Source organism: Dipodomys spectabilis, unplaced genomic scaffold (assembly GCF_019054845.1).
Source record: "Dipodomys spectabilis isolate Male_0828 unplaced genomic scaffold, ASM1905484v1 ptg000458l, whole genome shotgun sequence".
Classification (NCBI taxonomy): domain Eukaryota; kingdom Metazoa; phylum Chordata; class Mammalia; order Rodentia; family Heteromyidae; genus Dipodomys; species Dipodomys spectabilis.
In genome coordinates, this window is record NW_024871135.1 from 1,099,110 (window position 1) to 1,121,233 (window position 22,124).

General features: G+C 38.8%; 1 pseudogene; it reads right to left on the reverse strand.

Moving 5' to 3' along the window:
* Nucleotides 1-463: 463 nt before the first annotated feature.
* Nucleotides 464-560, reverse strand: LOC122098102 (annotated as a pseudogene).
* Nucleotides 561-22,124: the final 21,564 nt, after the last annotated feature.

Consider the following 22,124-nt stretch of genomic DNA (forward strand, 5'->3'; position numbering starts at 1 on the left):
ATTTTTTTAATCAGAAATAATTTTAATTTATCTGTTGAAATGAGTAGTACAGAAACTAAAATATTTCTTGTGCTTGTCTGAAAAAGTATATTTTAAAATATTCTATATTATATGTTTGCAAAATGTTCATAATTTATTTTATTTTCTCCTAGATATACTTTGAATTCTACATTATTTTATAATATATAGGTTCATTAGCATGTCCTTTCCGATTGCATTCCATATAGAAACAGTTTGCTTCCTTTTTTTCTAGGACTTAATATTATTTTTATTTGGGATAAAATGGCAATGTTGTCTAATTTGAGAATATTTGTAAAGTTTATGCTATGTAAACGCCTTTCTGAGGTGAAGATTTAATACACTGACGTCAAACTAAATTATATGAATTACGTGTATTTTTACACTTGTAATTTTGTAATCAACTTTTTAATAACTGTTTTTCATTTCTTGAATCTGAAGAATGAAAAATATGGAATACTTCTCAAATTTTCATATTATCCTTGTGCAAGTGCCATGTTAATCTCTGTATTTTAATTTGAGTATACGTGCTGCTAAAGCGTGTAGTATCCTCTAAATTTAAGTAGTTAATCATGCAATCTTTATACAGGTTTATATCTATGGGTGCCTACTTGTAACAAGGAAACTTTATTGTTCCTAACAATGCTATCGATCTTATTTCCCTAAAATTCTGTGAATAGTGGAAAATTTATACTTATCAGTCGAATGCTCACATTTGCAAAATTTTTTTTGTCAATGACTATCTTAAGTCTTTTTATTTGGAATTTGATCATACTCTCAATTATTTATAGATAGATCCAAAAGTGATGGCTTTTTCAAGTACTTATTTATTCAACTGAATTAGCTTTGCGGACCTAATGGATTCAAAGTAAGCGTTGCTTAAGAGCTACTTCTAAACTTCTTCAGCTGACATTTTCCCAAATGAGGTGTTACAGGAACAAATGTCTACCTGAGCCTTTACACTTCTTCCATGTGGGAACAGCCCAACCAGAACATCTTACCCTGACAGCATAGATTGTCTTACAAGAAGAAAACTAATCTTGGTTACAAGGGATCATAGAGAGATGAACAGTTCAAACAGAACTGTTCAGACTAGAAGGTATTTTATCAAAATATAATTGTTTATTATACCTTCCATTTCAAAAGTAGCTAACACCAAGAAGGTGAAAAAATTGTTGGTATGCATGATTACATAATGTCCTGGCCTGTCTACCATCCAACCATGCAGCAACTTACACTACTGCCTTTTTATCACCCAATATTTTCATAGTTGCAGGAGAAGTGCATATGTTTCTCCTCATTATTAGGCATTAAATTGATAATGTTTTAATCACAGTGTTTCCTATTGCCTCCATGCTGTAAATCTACAAATGGTAAATCTTTAGGTCTAACTCTATCAGACACTGAGGTAGAGATAATGGAATAATACTTTAAAATAGAGTTGCCTTTAATACAGTAACTACAACAGAACAATATAAAACGTGTACTTTTTAATTATATTATATATAGTTATATATTTTATATTGATATGTGCTGATTTTATATTTCACACATTGAAACTGACTAGAATTAGTTGATAGTTTGACAAATAAATTGATATTTATTTATTCCAATAAATAGAATTGGAATATAAATAATTAGGTTTAAAATATATATTAGACTATAAAAGAATCAATGCAATGTTTTTAGTATAAACTTATGATACATTCTAACTGTTCTTGGTCTTCTGAATCCACATGGTAAAAAAAAACAATGTTTTCCTCTAATCAATAATGGATTTTACTCTGCTGCTCTTTATTGTTTTAATTCGCTTGTCCCAAACTGTTTTTCTCCATATTTCTAAAGCATTCCTACTGATTATGCCCAAATTTTGCTAAGATGTCTAAAAAATATTATTCTTCTGCAATACCCATGCATACTAGGAACCCAGGTCCGAGTTACCTGCATCATCAGATAACACGGGCAAAACTTCTCACCAAAGCCCATGCAACATATCAACACAAAGTAATTGAAGACCCATCTCAATTTCGCATTTCCTATATTTCAGGGCACCAATTCCTTGAGATGCAGGAATTAGAAGTAAGCAATTGTGAAATACAAGGCTACTTAAAATGAAGGATGAGATTGCAAAATTTGAGAGAAAGTACTGTAATTTAAACATTCAACTTACAGATGACCAGCCCATGTGAGTGAACAAGTTCACAAAGTGTCATAAGATTATTTTTAATACCCCTCACCTATTATTAATGAAAGATTTTATTCCAACATAAGTGGGCCAAAAAATAGTTTCTGGGAGGATAGATCAATAATTGGTCTACCAAATCCCTGAAATCTTGACTTAGAACTCAAATGTAATTCAGAAAAACATTTGAAGCACTAAAGAGTGCTTCAAACACTGGGAATTCAGTACAACATGTTTCTGTGGTATAAAAATGTCACTCTCAAAACAATGATAATCTATATTTAATCTCCTGAAAGTGTATTCCTTTTCAAATAAACATTTGAAATCACATTCGCCAAAATAACATTTGACAAGTTGATGATACGTAGTGACATTACAAGTTTTTCAAGTATAGGGAGCAAGTTACAATAGAGTTGAATTATTTACACAGCACTAATGCCAAACATGTTCAACCATTCATTAAAGTGTAGAAATAATACCACCCACAATTTGTGTTTTTCAGTAAGAGACATCCAGAAGTGTGTTAAATAGATCAGCCTCCTAAATTTCAAACCCAAACGTTACCTAATAAATTTCATCATTTATTAAGGTACATTTTTTAAAAATCACAAATAGTTGCCTTATCATATGTTATTTTATGTCTTCCCTCTGCCTAACATAGTAAGAAATATGACTTTAAGTCTTGAATATGGGTACTCATCAGAGATATGACAAACATAATATCTGTCTTCTATTTCTATCATATTCCTCTCTAGGAATAAAGTCAATTTTCTTCTTTTTCCAAAACTTATAGGTAGTAGAAAATATTATTCCATGTAAAATAAAATAATCACACCATTGTACAAAGACATTTATAAAAATTCATTGTTAGGAATACATTCTAAGCTATTTTTTAACTTTCTTTTTGACTAAAGATTAATCTTCCAAATGGGTGAGAATAAAATCATGTTTAGGTGCTTCACGTCTCCAGTCTTGCAAATTGTTGCTGCAGATGAATGAATTATGGAAATATAAGCTGACATCAGTTCAAGAATATGCAGGATTGAGACTCCATGGAATGTATATAAACCTTTCAAAATATTAATAGATAGTTTAACAGAATGACTATCAGAAAGTTGAAACCAGAGAGGAATTATAATAAAGACATAGAATGAATGAAAAATGAACAAGGGGTAAGTACAGTTAGAATACTCAATGTACACATATCATGAAGGGAGTGGTAAATTGGAAATAAATCTTGGAGAAAGGGTTGGTTGGGAATGATGGAAGGAGTGACTCTGATCTAGGAGCATTGGACAATTAGATGGATATATTTAATTGTAACACAATTGCACAACCTTTTAAAATTCAGTTAAAAAACACAAGAAACAAAAACACACAAAAATCACAACCAAACAGCAATCTCTAGAGGGTATGAATATGACCTCTCAAAATTTGAATCAGTTAATGAAGGGCATTCTTGGGAAAAGCAAACAAAGCTGTTCAAAGAGGAAGCTTGGGGTAGGGGAGAATTTTTAACAGAATTGAATAGATTCAATAGGGGAGAATTTTTAACAGAATTGAATTCCAAGATATGGAACCAGATTTTTTTTTTCATTTGTGGTTGTTGTTTTTGATGAACTATGTGATATCTGTTTTCTTTGGGTTTTTCCCCTATGGTTTATCCCTGCTGTATTTCATTTTGTATTGTGTATACATTTACCTTGATTAGCGAAGGGTAAAGGAAAAACATAATGGTGAGACAAAGGACCAAAGGCAAACCAATGCAATAACAATACTCACAAGACATTATGTTGGAAATGTACATTACAACTTGTGAGGGGTAAAGGGGTGAAGGAAAACTGTGAGAAAAATGAGGGAGTGTTATCAAGTTTGAAAAGTTATGATTTGATACCTTACAATAACTGTAACCCCACTGTATATCATTTTTATAATAAAATTGAAAAAATAAGCTGCATAAAATATAATTTCACTGTATTGGCCCAGTAAATAATATTCTTTATATAGTAACATTTTAAAAATCAATAATATTTGGCATCTAATTTGAATTAATTACCACTTCTTTATCAGAGGGTCATCAACTTGAATGTTATCCAAGTAGACAATATTTTCACAATATACTTGCCAAATTTTTCAAAAAAGAATAAATTCAGTACTTTCTCATTCTAAAACAGAAAACAGTTTAATGCTATGGAAATCCATAACTTTTAAAAGTAAGTAAGTTGTTAAGAGGACAGAATATATGTGTTCTTCAAAATTCCTATGATTAATAGCTACTCATTTTTAAATTTTCAACATTCCTAAGAGATTCAAAACAGTACCTGTTTGCATGTTATGTAATTCTGCAATAGATGCAGTTTCCAATGGGGTATTACAGATTGAGAACTAAACAGAAAAATAGCCACATTCTGGTAGAGGATAAAACTGTGAAGCATGTGTAATAATTAATTCTTCAAAAGTAAGCAATTGTTTATGAGTAAGCTATTATAAATATGACCATCAATCCCAAGATTTATGCCATAAAGTCATCCTAGCCCAACAGTTTCCAACTTGTAAGGGACACCTTAAAATTCCTTAATTCACATCATGAATACCTTATCTCTATTTTGAAAAAATACTACACTTCTGCTAATGTGACACCCTCCTTGTTCTGAAAAGAACACAATAAACTGAGCTGCATCATTTTTCCTCCACTGGTATTCTTGAGATCAGAACACTTGCAAATATTATTTATATTTATACTTTTTTAATTATCATAGATATTCAGTATGCTAAGATAAGAAAATTATGATCCAAAGCCCACCCAGGAAGGAAGATTTCTTAGAATCTTACCTCCAAAAATCTCCACGAAAGCCAGACTCAAGTGGCCCTGAGATTGAAGTGGTAGGACATGAGCCTTGAGCATAAACAGGCTCAGAGACACTGTCCAGGCCAAGAGTTCAAGCTCTAGGACGAACCAATAAAACAAAAACAAAATTGAAAACAAACCCCAATCCCAGCATTTTTCTCCATGTATACAGAGGCACGTAAATAAGGAAATGGCTTCCTGTGTTACATATATGAAGAAGAAAGAAGATGTCACACAATTACTATCTTCATACCATATTAAACCAAACCCTTAAAAAATTGGTTTTTCTAAATGTATAAATTAATGTCATCCATTTGTTGGCAACTCTGTCTAGATTATTCACATTAACATGGTATACATGAACTGTGCGAATTATCTATTAACTATGTTCTAATTATAACTCTTTTGAAATAACTAGGCAAATAGAATGCCAGAATCATTTGTGATTTTTCACTTAATCCCTCTACTTAAAAAGAATTTTGTTGTATCCTATAGAATATGAAATTACAAACAAAACCAAAAAATATATTTTAAATTTAAGTTCTAATTTAACAAGGTCTACAAAGTCCTACATTAGACCAACTTTGCTATTTCTCCAGGCTTAAGCTTTTGTAATCTTTCAACATTTATTTGGAATCCAACAGAATGAGACTTACTTACTTTTGCAAATTTTTGGATGGGAATCATGAGCTATCTTGCATCTATGGATGTTGTGTAATGATGAGAGCATTTAAAACCCAAGTGAGGATATATATGAGTTGCATTCAATAGGAAACATAATGACAAAATTAGGCCAAACTTAAAACTGTGTATTCCTTTAATGTTGTTTGGTTTGTTTTACTGAGACAAAATTATTCTACCTGGTCCAGGGAAGGTACCGTTATGTAATTCCACTCTCTAATCTCCTGTCTGAGTGCTAGAATTCCAGGCTTGTATCACATTGACCTGCCATATTTTCTTTATTTAATCTAGAAACAGACTAGCAATTCTGAACTTCTCCTATGATCTTATCCACTAGACTGACTGCTCAGACTGTTTATGTACTATTTTCAAAGACGTTTTAACATTTGACACTGGATATAAACATTTTCAGATGCACCAGCAGGGTTCCCTGACTCATTCCTCCATGGATCCTATCCAGTTAATAATGATTGCTTGACTCTCTTACTATCTTTGGTCCCTACCTATGTAATATTCTCAACTTCTGGGGGAAAGTTCACTTGAGGGATTTCTAATATTAAAAATTATCACTTGATTCTAGTCTTACTCAGGACCTATTTTCTAACTTTTCTACATATTCTGAGAGCTGTTTCATTTGTGTATTTTTGTGTGCACCTATAAGTGCCTCTGTGTGTATTTGTATGTATGTATGCAAAAACCTAAAGCTGTTATTCAGCAATCTTGCTCGTGACTGGTATTCCAGCTTTTGGCTGGTTAATTATAGGTAGTGTCTTAAAGCCTATACTGTCCAAGCCAGATGTAAATTGAACTTCCCAGACTCCTTTACATTCTTAGGTTTTATTTTTCCAGGGGTATCAACTTTTAAACTTCAAACACTTTTGTGAGTGTAAAGTCTAACCTGTAGCCCAGATTTTTAACTCAAGAATTCATATAAAGATAGATGAACATTTACATTGCATATCCTGAGTGTACACTGTTAGAAATGTGATCATAAACCAAGTTGTTGTGAGATCTGAGGATTGGGGTTTAAAGCCAGCACGGGTAGGAAATTCCTGGAGACTCTTTGCTCCAATAATTACCAGAAAACTGGAAGTGGCACTGTGGCTCAAGTGGAAAAGCACTAGCCTTGAGCTGCATTTCAAAGGGACAGCCCCCTGTCCCATATTTCAATTTCCACGAACAACAACAACAACAACAAAAAGAATTTAAGAAAAGGAAAGAAAAAGAAATGTGATCTTAGCCACCAGGTTCATTGCTAGTATAGTTCCTGTTCTCTCAGATGGACTCTTTTTTTCCAGTTAAGTCTATTCTTCCATATCTGACTTACATTGGAAACAGAATCATTTTTCCATTCTCCTTTTTGCACCTTTACGGGATTATCAAGCGTGATTTAGAAAAGGAGCGGCCTCATGCTTCATGTTCCACTTAGGAGTAATGCTTTCTCCATATCACTCACATAAATCTACATACTGGACTTGGCATTATTGTTTCAAAGTTTTCTTATTTGTAGAGTATTCTATATTGTATTGAACACTTATACATAAACACAGAACTTCTTTTTCTCCTATAATTGCTATTGTTTCTCTTACAGTTAACTCATGTACACTTGGGAAATTAATGCACAGCACATAGACTCACAAAAAATGATCTGAGGACCTTCTTCCCATTTAAAATTCACATTAATTTACAGAGCACATAAGAAGTTTGAACAAAATGTTCTCATGGATAATGTATTAATAAGCAATTTAAATTGCATTTCTATTTACTAAGTTGTCTCTGAAACACGTGTTACATCATGTCCAAAAGTGTCCTTGTGCTATTTCAATGAAGCCAGAAAACAGTCATTATTTTCTGTAGCAGCACCATAGATTGTTACTGGAAATAAGTGGAAGTAACTGTTATTGGACGTGGAAACTGATCCCAGGAGAGGAATTGAACATGGAGAAATGATAAAGTTCAAGTTAACTATTGCTTTCCTTTTTACTGTACAAGAAAAGAATCCAAGGCTGGAAGGAAACTCTGTCCCTGACTTTTTTGAGTGTGTCCTTTACTCATATAAAACTTGTCTGTAAACATCTGGTTGAGAGTATTACAAAAGGAAACAATATGCCATTTGAAGGCCAGTATAGAACAAAAGGAAGTAACTTTGTTTTAAAAGTGTTCTACTACAAAGAAGCAAAGATATGGAGGTTTTTAAGTGTCTTATGGATGGATGTTTCACTCCTGAGATGATTCTCTTGTTGCAGGAATCAGTTATCAATTCCTTTAGTCTGGTCATGAGTTTTCGATAGCAATAAGGATTCCAAAAAAGCAAGATCCAGTGAGTATGATCAGCAAAAGCAGTCTCTTCTCGGACCACCACTATTATAAGGAGAGTCCCAAAGAAATACCCAGGGTTTGTTTTGTTTGCTTGTTTGTTTAGTTTGTGCTGGTTCTGGGGCTTGAACTCAGAGACTGGCCCCTGTCCCTGAACAGTTGTCTTTCTTTCCCACCGGGCCCAAAGCTAGTACTCCACTGCTTGAGCCAAAACTCCACTTCTGGCTTTTTTGGTGTTTAATTACAGATAAGTGTTTGACAGACTCTCTTGCCTGGGTTGGCTTTAAAATAAGACAATAAGAAAGCTAAGTGACATCAACTGTATAGACTTCTCTTTTGAACCAAGAAATATTAGATGAAGTTTATTATAAAGCTAATATTTGACAATTTTTAAAGGAGAGAATATATTGAGCAAAGAAGCCATAACAAATAACTCAGCGAAAGTAGGTGCACTACTAAATCATTTGGGAAGATTACAATTGACTTCATCATTCCTTTGGGGGAAATTTAAAGCCATATTTGCACTTTTTTGTTGGTTGTGGGGATTGAACATTGATCCTGGGCACTGTCTCACAGCTCTTCAGCACAACTTGAGCACTCTACCACTTTAGCTTCAGCACCACTTCCTGGTTTCTGGGGTTAATTGAAGATAAGTGTTTCATGGACCAGTGTTTCCTGACCAGGCTGGCTTTGTACCACAATCCTCTGGTCTCAACCTCCTGAGTAGCTAGGATTACAGGCTTGAGCCACCAGCACCCAGCTCATATTTGCATTTATATGCACTTAATGTCACTATGTAGACAAAGAATGGAAATCTGAACCAAATGATGTGACATTGCAGCTTTTCAGAAAAATTGAAGTAGCAATAAATATGTCCTCCTTTTCCATTTTGTTACATTAATGACTCATGAGTTATGGGACTCTTACATTAGCATCCACTTTCATCTTTGTAGGTGTATTTAGTATCAGGAAATGTTCATAGAGAAGTATAGAAAGACAGATTTTTAGGAAGCAAAGGAGATCAGGTATGAAAGAACAGCATGGAAGAAGATACATTTATCACACAGAGATTAAGAACTAGCCTAGGAGATTTTGAATGCTAAAGGCAATGAGGAATAAGCCTAGTTGATAACTAGTTCTTCAATAACCAAACATGGTTCCCTAGAACGGTTTCTCCTGTACCTTAGTTACTATCATTTTTTCTTTCCATCTGGAGTTATTCCTTCTCTTCTGTCACAACTGTTAATTAGCCTTTGCCTTTTTGGTGTGATGACTAGCCAAAATAATTCCCAAATCTCACTTAGACTATCCTTCTCATGGTGACTAGCAGTGACCCCACTCAAAAGCCTGGAATCTTTTAATTTTCCAGTATTAATCTTCACCTGACATCTAAGCACATTCCCGGCATTAATTGCCGTGACCTAATGAACAAAACATTCTTTCAACACAGTATCCTAACATAGGTAAAGTACATGAATTAGGGACTATTGTCAGGTATTAGTATGGAAGGAGCAATTATATATTCCAAATATGGGTTCTTTATTTTGCATTTACTAACTAAATTGTTGTTGTTGTTGCTGTTGTTGTTTTGGCAGTCCTGGGACTGAACTCAGTGCTTGGGAATTATTCCTCAGCTTTTTTTTCCCTCAAGGCTAACCCTCCACCACTTGAGGCACAGGACCACTTCCAGGGTTTCCTTTTCAATTTATGTGGTACTGAGGAATTGAACCCAAGGTTTCATGCATGCTAGGCAATCACCATACCATGAAACCACATTCCCAAAACCCTAAATGACTTTCTTAAAATGGCATTACATTTTCATTTTGTAATTATCTATCATAATTTTAGCCAGTAATTTTTGCTAGAAAAGTGCATTGAACACAGTACGGAGTCCAGTAAGGCTAGACGGACAATGCATAATGTCACAGTGTAGCCAGGGCACAGAGGGACTTACCTCATGGTGCTGGTACAACAGACTGAGTGAGACAGCTCCTGACCCACAGCCTACCTCCAGAATGAGAGGGCCACCTTGGTTCTAACCACATGGGGATGCTGAGAAAGAGAAAGAAAGAAGGTCAGAATTACACTTAAGCCAGGTGCTGGTGGCTCAGTCCTATAATCCTAAGTATAATAGAGGCTGAGATATGAAGATCGTGGTTTATAGCCATCCCGGGCAGCAACACCTCTGAGACTCTTATCTCCAAAGAACCACCAGAAAACTGGAAGTGGTGCTGTGACTCAAGTGGTAGAGTGCTAGCTTTGAGCTGAGGAGCTCAGGGAGCTGCCCCAGGCCCAAAGTTCAAGCCCCATGAGTGAAAAGAAGTGGACTTCCCACCACAAAATGTGGACTGAATAGCACCCATTGTCCTAGGGAGCATGGCAGAGAAGTCAGGCCGAGCTTCCTGTCAGCTGGGAGTCATTAGTAGGTCACCCGGTTTATCTGTGCCTCAGTTTCCCCAGCTTTAAAACTGAACAAAGTGAAGGATCCCATTACTCATGGGGATAGGATAATAAATAAAGAGATCCATGTTTTGTTTCATAATCCCATACCTGTTGCACCATTAATAACACACACCATCTGAGATCTTTCCGGGTATCTTCCTATCATATGCTCACGGAATTGCCAAGAATAGTATCAGATGGCCTCTTCCTCTGTGCCTGTCCCTGATCCAGAGATCCCTCTGTATTAATCTCTTGTTTCCTCACAACTGTCCCATGAGGAGATCGAAGTACAATGGTTGAGGCCCAACCCAGAGTTTCACCTCTGGTCAAGAATCTGCTGCCGTGGACTGAGTTTGGGCCAATCTGACTAAACCAATGACTGAGCGTGGTGCTACATATTTACCATTCCAACTACAGAAGAACGGGCCTGGTGGCTAATGCCTGTCACAGATAGGAGGACCATGATCCAGCCCAGACTGAGCATATATTAATTCTCCATCTCAGAAATGCCCAAGACAGAAAAGCTTGACTCTCATGGTAGAAGACCTAACTGGCAAGCCTAAGGCCTTGAGGTCAAACCCTAATATACCAAAAAGAACCAGAGTCCCAGTGCCAGAGGCTCATGCCTATAATCCTAAGTACTCAGGAGGCTGAGATCTGAAGATCACAGCTCAAGAGTTAAAATAGGGTTGACCTCACCCATCAGACGTCATGATGAGAAGACCCAGAGTCTGACCTATGCTGTTGCGCTCCATACTAGCAGAACTCATATCCTTACTAAGTGTTGGTCATGCTCTATGTCCCCCTGGGAAGCCATCCCCTGCAGGCCACACTCCCAGGTCCTACAAAGCTCACACTGCCACCAACCAGGTCAAAATAGTACACAGCTCCATTGCACACAGATCCCTTGTTCTTGTAATTTAACAGTGCTGTGTCCCCTTCAAGACTCTCACCTTTCCAGGCCCTCGACCTCAGCTGTGAATCCCATACATGCCCCAAAGTTAGCAGGTAGAAGTTAGCAAAGCATTCGGCCTCCTTGTTACAACCCACTTCTACACACACACACACACCCCCACACACACATCCAGACCGGTGACAGAAGTTTCATCCATGCAGCACCTGCAATTTGCCAACTGATCACAAACCTGAGCACAGTCAGGCTGTACAAGGAAAAAGATCATCTCTCTCTCTCTGTCTCTCTCTCTATGTCTTTGTCTCTCTGTTTTCAGGTGAAAGGTTGACCGAGCACAGAAGACAATGGATCACACAGCAAGGTGTCTATCATCTGCATCCAACACCTCCTATCCCAGAAAAAAAGGAAAAGACCCCAGAAGGCAGGTGTATACATGCTGCTCTATACCTCTGATTAAAGCCACCGGGTTCTCATAATGGAGAGGAAGGGCGCAGATGTGCGGCTGTGTGGCTCCCACTGCTACAGGCCAGGGGATCTGTGGCACCCACTCCTCACTCAACCCTGTATCTCCCCGTTTCCTGGGACACTAGCCGCTGGGGATGGGGGTAGGATCTTCAGGTCAACACCCACCCTCTCCCCTCGGGCACATTTATGGCAGGGCGTGGGCCAGAAGGTGGGGCAGAGGAGAGGCGTGGGTCGGGGTCGGAGGGAGGAGATATGGGGTCCCAGGTTGCAGGGCTGTGTGGCAGCCACTCACATGTGTTGCTGGCAGAAGCTTTTGGCAGCTGCTCCAGGTGGGGCAAGCAGCAATGGCAGAGGCATTACAGACACTCAGGCCCTGAGCAGAGGACAGAGGAGCCAGGACCTGGGCCGCAAACTGGCTCATGGCACACCATGGCACCATTGCCTGAGGAAACCATGGGTCTGAGCCCGCAGCACCAGGTTTGAAATGCTGCTCCATGGGGAAGGTGGGGAGGGGGCCGGGACTCAGGCAGGCACAGGGTGGGCCTGAGGAAGGCCTCTCCTTGTAGGCCTCGAGTCTCTTGCTCACCACTCAGCCACCTCTACCTTCCTTAACTGCTGGTAGTGGTGTCAACAAACACAGGGAATCATGGTGCTACTGGGCAGCATGGAATGTGGGCGTGGCCACCATTCTTGTATCCCATTGGTCAGAAAGAACCATGAAACAATGGGGGTGTGGCTGGAATTCTGTGATGCAGGCAGAATGGGCAGAGTCAAAATGATGGCAGCCCCTTTCCCAGAGAACTCTGTCCAATCCAGTTGGGGACAAGAGGGTTACCTGCTTTAGCCGGATGGCTGCACAGATTGCTGTGTATGTCTGTTTGTTCCCAAACCTTGAACCCAGGATCTGGGCACAATCTGTGAGTTGCTTTATATCAAGGCTAGGTCTCTACCACTGGAGCCACATGGCTTTACTTCTGGCTTTGTTGGCACAAGTTGGACAGGAGTTTCAAGGACTTTCCTGCCTAGGGTGACTTTGACAACGATCCTCCTTTCACAGCCTTGTAAGTTTTAAGGAGGACAGATGAAAGCCACTGATGCCTGGCTAATCATTGGTTTTGCTGATGTTCTTGGACAGGCCTGTGAATTCCCTATCCTCAGGTTTAATTGGTAGGAGCTAGAGCCCACAGTTGGAATCCTAGTCCTGCCACCAACAAATGGCAGGAGATCCTATGAAACTCATTCCTATTCATATGATTACCAAAGGAATGTGAGGTATGTCATGGTTAAATGGGCAGTACTTGAGTGATTCGAGGATAAAATTATACACAATTACATTATAGGACACTGGTCAATATTCTTTATGAAGCATTTAAACATTCACCTTCATTAAATAGAGTGCAAATGAAATACCTACGAATTGGGCATCACATAGCATGGAGATGCCTTTTTTTTTTTCTGCCAGGACTGGGATTTGAACTCATGGTCTAGGTAACCCTGCTGTTGCACTGTGTGGAAAGGAGAAGCTTGCCTCCTTGAATTCAAGAAATTCAAGTCTGTTCCTTGGGCCTGAAATCAATGCCCACCACTAGAAAACATCCTATTTGTGTACATTTTAAATATATGATTTATATTTATGTGTATATGTTGATTCCATATTGCATTCAGTGTAGTTACTTATTTTATTTTTTGTTTTATTCATGTATTGACTACTCATTTTGTTGACTATTATGACACATAGAACAGTGATTCCATTGATTACATAGGATATAGGTTTGCATATGTATTGCACATCCTTCCTGACACCCAGGACTTTACAAGAAAAGGAAAACATATGTCACCATCAGCTTCTTACTACACAATTCATTTTTTGGGAGTGCTGGCATCTGAACTCACAGCCTACAAGGACCAATTCATGAATGAGTGAGTGTCAGCCTGCCATCCTGTGTCAAATTGAGCTGACAGGCAGTTCCGAGTACCTGAGATTGAGCTCCAGCGGTTGACAAAATAAAAAAAGATTGACATGCCGATGGTAGTACACTAATAAATATATATCTTTATAGAGTGCCAGATATGTCTATACATTATTCAGTTATATAGACTACATTCCTACCAATTCTTGTGTATTTATAATGCTACATGTAATTAATGTTATTGCTTTCATGCTTAACAAACTATTAAGTAAATCAATCAATATTCTGAAAATATTGCATTCTGTAAATAATAGTATTCTTTTAATGCTTCATAAATATTAAATAATATCAGTCTCCTGAAATGATGCTGTCTAATTTTATAGGAGCGTCATTCACCATCAACTCATTGATAATATTACCTTGTTATTCCCATGGATGGGAATGAGTCTCTTAGTATCTCCTGCCATTGATTGGTGTCAGGACTGGGATTCGAAATCAGGGCCTACATTACCATGTGGACCTATGACTTCCTCAATAGTCTGACAACCTTCAGCAATCCAAGATGAAGTACCCTTTGCAACAGTGTCATTCAGACCTAGGAGGGTAACCGTGCAAGGGAAGAAGACATAAAAAGGCCATCTTGCTGCATTTTTTCTGTACATTTTTGCCACACAAGGCCTGGGGTCTAGGATCCCAGTATCTATGCACCCCAGCATAGGGTGATCAAAGCTGAGGCAGAGTTACCACAACCTGAGTTCAAGCCCCCTGCTGGGCAAAAAATAATTAAAAAATATTAGCTTCCTGGCTTGCAATTCACCCCGTTTATTCTGCCAGGGTTTGGATTTGAACTCAGAGTCTGGGTAAATCTGAAGCACTGTGGAAGAAGGGGAAGCTCACCGTACTTGAAGATAAGAAAGTCAGGCCTGTACTCTAAGCCAAATTTCAAGCCCCAGCCTTGGAAAACATACTATTTATATACATTGTAAATACAGGATTTGTACTTACCTATGGATGTTCAGTCCATACAGGTTAGGTGTGGTTGTTCCTTGTACTTTTTGTTTTATTCATTTATTTACCATTGATTTTATTATGATGAAACCCCTTCCCTTTATTACATTTATGACATCCTATCATATGGAATCTAATCTAAATTTGTAGACGTGTTCTCCATCATGCTTGACACCCAAGACTCTCAGAGAAAAGGAAAAAATTTTCACACTTGGCTTCTTACTGCATGATCCAATTGTTGGTAGTGCTGGGATATGAACTCAGGGCCTAGCAGGACCAATTGGTGAATAGTTTAAGGTGACCACACCAGCCTGTGAGCAAGAAAGGTGTTAGGCCATTCCCAGGAACTGACATTGATCCCCAGGGTGGGCCACGATAGTCATAAATTAATAATTTAAACATAGGATCTATATTTACATATATGTGTGGACAGCATCTTACGTTTGGAGTACTTTTTCTCCTTATTTTCTGTCTTATGTAAGTTTTGTGTATTTCACTGAGTAAGGTAACAGATATAACTCTGCTGACATGGATGACAACCTGTTCCTATAGGTATAGGGTTGCCTATGCATTCTACATCCTAGTGGAAGACTGGGACTTACACAGGAGAGGAAAACATGTTTAACGACTGGCTTCTGACAACAGAATGAATCTTTTGTCAATGCTGGGATTTGAACTGAGGTCTGTGTAACTCTTTTGCACTTTGGGGGAAGGGAAATCTCACCATCCTTGAAGAATAGAATGTCAGGCCTGGTGCAGGGCCTGATATGAAGCCCCAGCACTGGACAAAATAACAAGCCCGCCTTTTGTAAACATAGGATCTCTCTTTACCTACAAGTGTGGTATGCATCTTGCATTCAGTGTAGTTTTTCTTTTTATTTTGTGTCTTATTCATGGATGTATTGTGTATTTTATTGAGTATGGTGATAGATATAACTATGCTGACATGGATAACAACCTATTTGAATGGCTATAGAGTTGTCTATATAGAATTTTCCATGCTTGCTAAGACCCAGGACTTTCACAGGAGAGGATGCATCGATTAGCTTCTCAAATCTATGGTGAATCTTTTGGCAGTGCTGGAATTTGAACTCAAGCCCTAGCAGGCCTAATTGGTGAATGGGTCATGGTGAACACACCAGCCTATGAGGCACTAAGGAGGTAGGCCATTCCCATGACCTGACATGAAGCCCTGGTGGGCGCCAATATAGTCATAAATTCATCATTTAAACAGAGGATCTATATTTCCATACATGGATGGGCAGCGTCTTGCATTCAGTGTAGTCATTCTCTTTATTTTGTGTCTTCTTCATTGATGTATTGTGTATTTTCTTTATTATAGGATGACAGATATAACTGTGGTGACCTGCATGACAACCTATTCCCATGAGTATAAAGTTGCCTATGCATTCTCCATCCTAGCTGAGACCCAGGACTTGCACAGCACAGGAAAACTGGTGCAATGACTGGCTTCTCACATCAGGGTGAATTTAGGCAGTGCTGGTATTTGAACTTTGGTCCTAGGAGGCCCAACTGCCCAATGGGTCCACGTGATCACACCAGACTGTGAGCCACTAAGGATCTGGTCCGTTCCCAGGAACAAAGATCGAGCACCAGGGAGGCCACAATTGTTCTGAATGAATCATTTAAACATGGGATGTATATTCAAATCCGTATGTGGACTGCATTGTGCATTTAGTGTAGTTATTCTATTTTGTATGCTATTCATGGATGTATTGTGTATTTTCTTCAGTATATGATGACAGGTATAACTGGGTTCACATGATAACAACCGATTCCCATGGCCACAGAGTGGCTCATGCATTCTTCATCCTAGTTGAGACCCAGGACTTGCACAGGAAAGGAACACAGGTGCAACAATTGGCTTCTGACATCAGAATGAATCTTTTGGCACTGCTTGGATCTGAACTTGGGGACCAGCAGACCCAATTGACGAATGGATCCCTGTGAGCACACCAGCCTGTGAGCCACTAAGGAGTAAGGCCGTTCCCAGGACTTGAGATGGACCCCCAGGTGGGGTTGGGGGGACACACAGCAGTCATTCATTCATAAGTTGAAGGTCGTATGCAAATAAGTACACATTTGTATAGAGTAGGAGAGACGATAACCTGTGATGGAATCCAATCTACCATCTGTCTACTGATTCTTGGATCTTTCCAGATGCCTTCATTTCATGACTGTGATGATTCTTGTCACACTTAATCAACACTACTTTACAAATAAGCTATACCCCATGAGTCTTGCCTATCACTTCCTAGTCACACCATGCATGAACTACACATTCGATGAGATCGATCACATTCCATGACTTTTCCTGGTACAGAAACCAGTATCTCAGGATTTCCTGCCATTGCTTTCTCATTGGGGTGGGCTGAATTCAAGCCTCAGGCATGGAAAACATACTCCTTGTATACATTTTAAAGACAGGATTTATACTTACATACAGATGTTCAGTAGATATCGTGTTTGGTGTGGTAGGATTTATACTTCCACACAGATGTTCACTCCATATCACGTTCAGTGTGTTTATTCATTTTATTTCTGTTTTTATTCATTTATTTACGATTAATTTTATTGACTTTGATGACACTTATACCATTTATTACATTGTTTACATCCTATCACATATCATCTAGATTTGTAGATGTGTTATCTAGCATGCCTTCCACCCTGGACTCTCCCAGAAAAGGAAAACATGTGTCACACTCGGCTACTTACTCAAAGATTAAATTTTTGGCAGTGCTGGTATCTGAACTCAAGGCCTAGCAGGCCCAATTCATGATTGGGTGAATGTGAGCACAGAAGCCTCTAGCCAATTAAGCTGTCAGGTGGTTCCCAGGCACTGAGATCAAGCCCCAAGTTTGGCCAAAACAGCAATACATGGATAGGCAGAGGGTGACATACAAATAAATATATATTGTTAAAGAGTTCCAGAGCTGTCTGTCTATGACTGAATGACATCTATTACGTTCCTACCAACTCTTAGGTATTTATTATATCTCCATTGAAACAATATTATTCTTTTCGTGCGTAATAAACTATTAATTAAGGTCAATTAGCATCCTAGGATTATTGCATCCAATTTTAGACTAGACAAATGCATTAATTACTCTTTCAATCTGTATTCTTATGCATAGGAACGAGTCTCTTGTGATCTCCTGCCATTGGTAAGTGTAAGGATTAGGATTTGAACCCTGGGCCTATGCTGACATGTTGGCTTATGGCTTCCCAGATAGCCTGCCAGCAATCAGCAACGGCAGGCCAGGTCCACTTTGAAACCATGTCATTCAGACAGAGGATAGTCACCGTGCAAATACAAAATTGTAAAACCCTGAGCCCTCTACAGCTCCCCACTTTTTGTGGTGTTCTGCTTTTTTTTTTCTTCTTGCAAGCCTTCTGGACCTAGGGTTCCAGGATCAGCTTTGGGTCCCGAGGGTCCACCCCAGCCTAGGGAGAGTGAAGCTGAGTCAAAGTTGCCATGACCTGAGTACAAGCCCTGTGGTTGGCAAAACTAACTATATTGAAATAATAAAGCTCCTTGGTTTGGAATTTTTGCCAGTTTTCTTTCCTATCCTGGGATTTGAACTCAGAGTCTTGATGAATCTGTAACAATGTGACGAAAGGTGCAGAGTTGCCATTACTTGAATTCAAACCCCATGCCAAGCCAAAAAAAAAGTCACTGACCTCAGCAGGAAAGTTAGTTGTGAAGATGGTAGGGAAGGGATGGTAGGGGAAAAACAAACAAGGAGGCAACAATGCTCAATAGGAAATGTACTCACTACTTTGCTCATGTAACTGTGACCCCTCTGCACAACATTTTAAAAATTAAAAACGTACAAAAATTATGTAGTGCTCAAGAAGCACTTTGGGGATAAGAGATGGATGTCTGCATAGCTGTACAAAATTCTACAGTGATTTTTTTTTCAGTGTTCAGTATGGAACTGAATAAACATAACTGTTTCTGTTACAAATATTAAGTCACTGTCTTGGAACTGGAGCCAGTATTTCTGCCATTGCTGGGATTTGAACTCACTGTCCAAGTAACTCTGTTGCACTTTGGGTGAAGGCTAAGCTCCCTGTCCTTGAGGAAATGATTTTCAAGCTAGAGTTCCCAGGGCCTGAATTAAGGCCCTGCAATAGAAAAAATATTTTTATACATGTGTAGTATAAATATATATAGGTACATATGCATGTTTTTTCATATTATGATTATTATTATTGATTTTGTATTTAATTTTTATTTTGTACATTTTATTGTTTATTGTATTTAGTATTATTATACCCATAATAGTTATTATGTTGTGTACATATATTATAAATTATACACAATAATTCAGTACATTGACTCATTTTCATTAATTCTTTATTAAGTGTTGAAACATGATACATAATTAAACGGAGGCATTTGTCAAGTCATTACATCTTTAGAGTCTGTCCCCAGTATGAGCTTTGTCTTATTTATCTTTGGACAACTTCCTATAGGGATTTGTTTTGATGATTTATACTCAGAAGCCTTTTTTTGTGACTAGGCAAGTTCAGGGATAAAATCTTGAGTTTGGGGCTGGGAATGTGGCTTAGTGGTAGAGAGCTTGCTCAGCATGCATGAATGCCAGGGTTTGAATCCTCAGTGCAAAATACTCAGAAAAAGCCAGCAACTGTGGTGTGGCTCAAGTGGTAAATTGCTAGCCTTGAAAAAAAGCAGCTCAAAGACAGTACCCAGGCCCTAAGTTCAAGCCCCAGGTCTGGCAAAAACAATACGCCAGATTCCAGTGGCTCTGGAAATCTACTTTCTCAGGAGGCTGGGATCTTAAGAGCGTAGTTTGAAGACAGCCTAGGAAAGGAAAGCCTGTTAGACTGAACCATCAAAAAACCCCATGTGGGACAAGTGGTAGAGTGTTTGCCTTGAGCTGAAGGGCCCAGAGACAGCGCCCAGGCTTCAGTTTGAGACACACAACTGGAAAAAGAGTGAGGGTTAATCAAAGTAATTTTCCTATTTGCTATTTATGAGAATATTTTTTGGAACATGAATGCTGATGTACACCAGAATTGGAGTCAGACCTCAAGGTTCATGTGTAGCACATCCATAAGCCCAGCCTCTCAGATTCTAGCATTATAAATATGTGTCCTACAGGGTTCTGAAAGGCACATTGTTGAAAGGCTTAATATGCTCCCCAAGCCTTTTGTGATAAGCAGTTGACTTGTATTGTCAATGTCATTACAGTTCTGACCCTAGCAGAGAACCAGTAGCTCACGCCCATCATCCTAGCTCAGGAGGCTGAGGTCTCTATCACAGGGTGAAACCAGCCAAAGAAGGGAAGTCTGGTACATTCTGACTTCCTGTTCTGAAACGTCAGATGCTTAAGAAATTCCTGTGTTTCCCTTGGGGATGAGAAGTTACTTGCACTCTAGATGTTCTTGGAGTTCTTGATCTACAGAAGAAGGAAAGAAATATTATTGACCCAATAGGGGTTCAAATGAAGTTCTCAGGATCCAAACCCTAGCTCTGTTAGCAGGAAGAACTCCAGTGTAACACTATATTTGAAGGACAGGAAACTGTTTCAAAAGCCAGGCTAGGTACAGAGAACTAGGCCTGCAGGATTAGGAGGCAGAATGTACACACTCAAGAGGGAAGTCAGCTGCAAAACCACTTCATTCATTCCAGGCACAGCCAGCAATGGGGGAAACCTGAAACATTTGTTAGAGTTACACCAGGGTCAGGCTTTTCTCAACTTCCTCAAACAATGACTAATTAACCTTCCTTCCTCAGGTTAAGGGAGCCTCAGGCTATCTTTAGGTTACCAATAGAGAGCCAGTTTAGTGGGGGGAGAGGAGGAACAGAGTAGAAAAACCCTGTTTTCTGGTCTCAGGGAGTGGGTTATTGACTCTCCATTTGTCAGGTTTGAAAGCCCTTCTATCTCTGCCAGTCTTTTCTCCTTCCTTCATTCTCCACATCATTAATGCTAATCCCCAGTCCAAGGAGGGGCAGGGCTATTTTTCTTCTGCCTCCAAGCACCTGAGTTAGAACCTGGCTCTGCCCTCTTGACTCTGGGACTCTTGGATGCCTGAGAAGTGGGACAGAGACAGTCATCCTGCTCTGCATTTGTGTGAAGGCGATGCTGGTGTCCTGGCACACTACAGAAAGATTCATGACTGGGAATGTTCCCTTCTTTCCTTCTGATATCAAAAACAGATTCTTCTATCAACTTTCTTTCTTTCTTTCTTTCTTTCTTTCTTTCTTTCTTTCTTTCTTTCTTTCTTTCTTTCTTTCCTTCTTTCCTTCTTTCCTTCTTTCCTTCTTTCCTTCTTTCCTTCTTTCCTTCTTTCTTTCTTTCTTTCTTTCTTTCTTTCTTTCTTTCTTTTCTTTCTTTCTTTCTTTCTTTCTTTCTTTCTTTCTTTCTTTCTTTCTTTCTTTCTTTCTTTCTTTCTTTCTTTCTTTCTTTCTTTCTTTCTTTCTTTTCTTTCTTTCCAGCTATCTACCTACCTTCCTACCTAGGTAGCTATCTCTTTGCCAGTTGTTGGATTGAACTCAAGGCCTGGTCACTGTCTCTAGCACTCTGCTACTTGATCCACAGCACATATTCTGGCTTTGTCTGTGAACGGGTGCCTGAGGAATCAAACCCAGGGCTTCTTGCATGCTAGGCAAGCACTCCCTCATTAATCCATATTCCCAGCCACTTCATTTTTTTCCTTAATGGTAGTTTTTACATAAGTATGCTACCATTTTATGTTCTCAAGTTGAATTTTCTGAATACCGGTTACTTCTCTTCCCCATCTGATTTGTGATTGTTCCTGCATTGCCCTCATAATAAAATGTAAATAAAGGCTGCTGAAAGCTTCAGTGTGCATCATATAAAGGCACAGGCCTAGAACCCTGGAAGACAAAAGCAATGGGCCTGAAATGAAGAGAATGATGCTGTATTCACAATTAGCATATCTGAAAAATAAACCAGTAAATAAAAGCAGAGTTTGCACTATGGGAGGTATTATCCATACACACATAAGTAGGTAGGGCACTGATATATAAACTTGGCCGTCTCTTTTTGAATTTTTCTGTGGCCATCCCAGGGCTTACACTAAGGGCCCGATGTGTCCCTGAGCTGCTTTTGCTCAAGGCTGTGGCTCTACCATCACCAAAGCTCCACTTCCCGCCAACTGGTAGTTAATTGGACATAAGCAATTCCCAGGCTTTCCTGCCTGGTCTGGATTGTATCTCCTGCTCAGTTTTCGCTCTCAAAGCTGGAGCTCTACCCTCTGGGCCACTGCTCCACTTCTGGTTCTCTGTTGGTTTATTGGAGAAAATAGTCTCAGAGACTCTCCTGC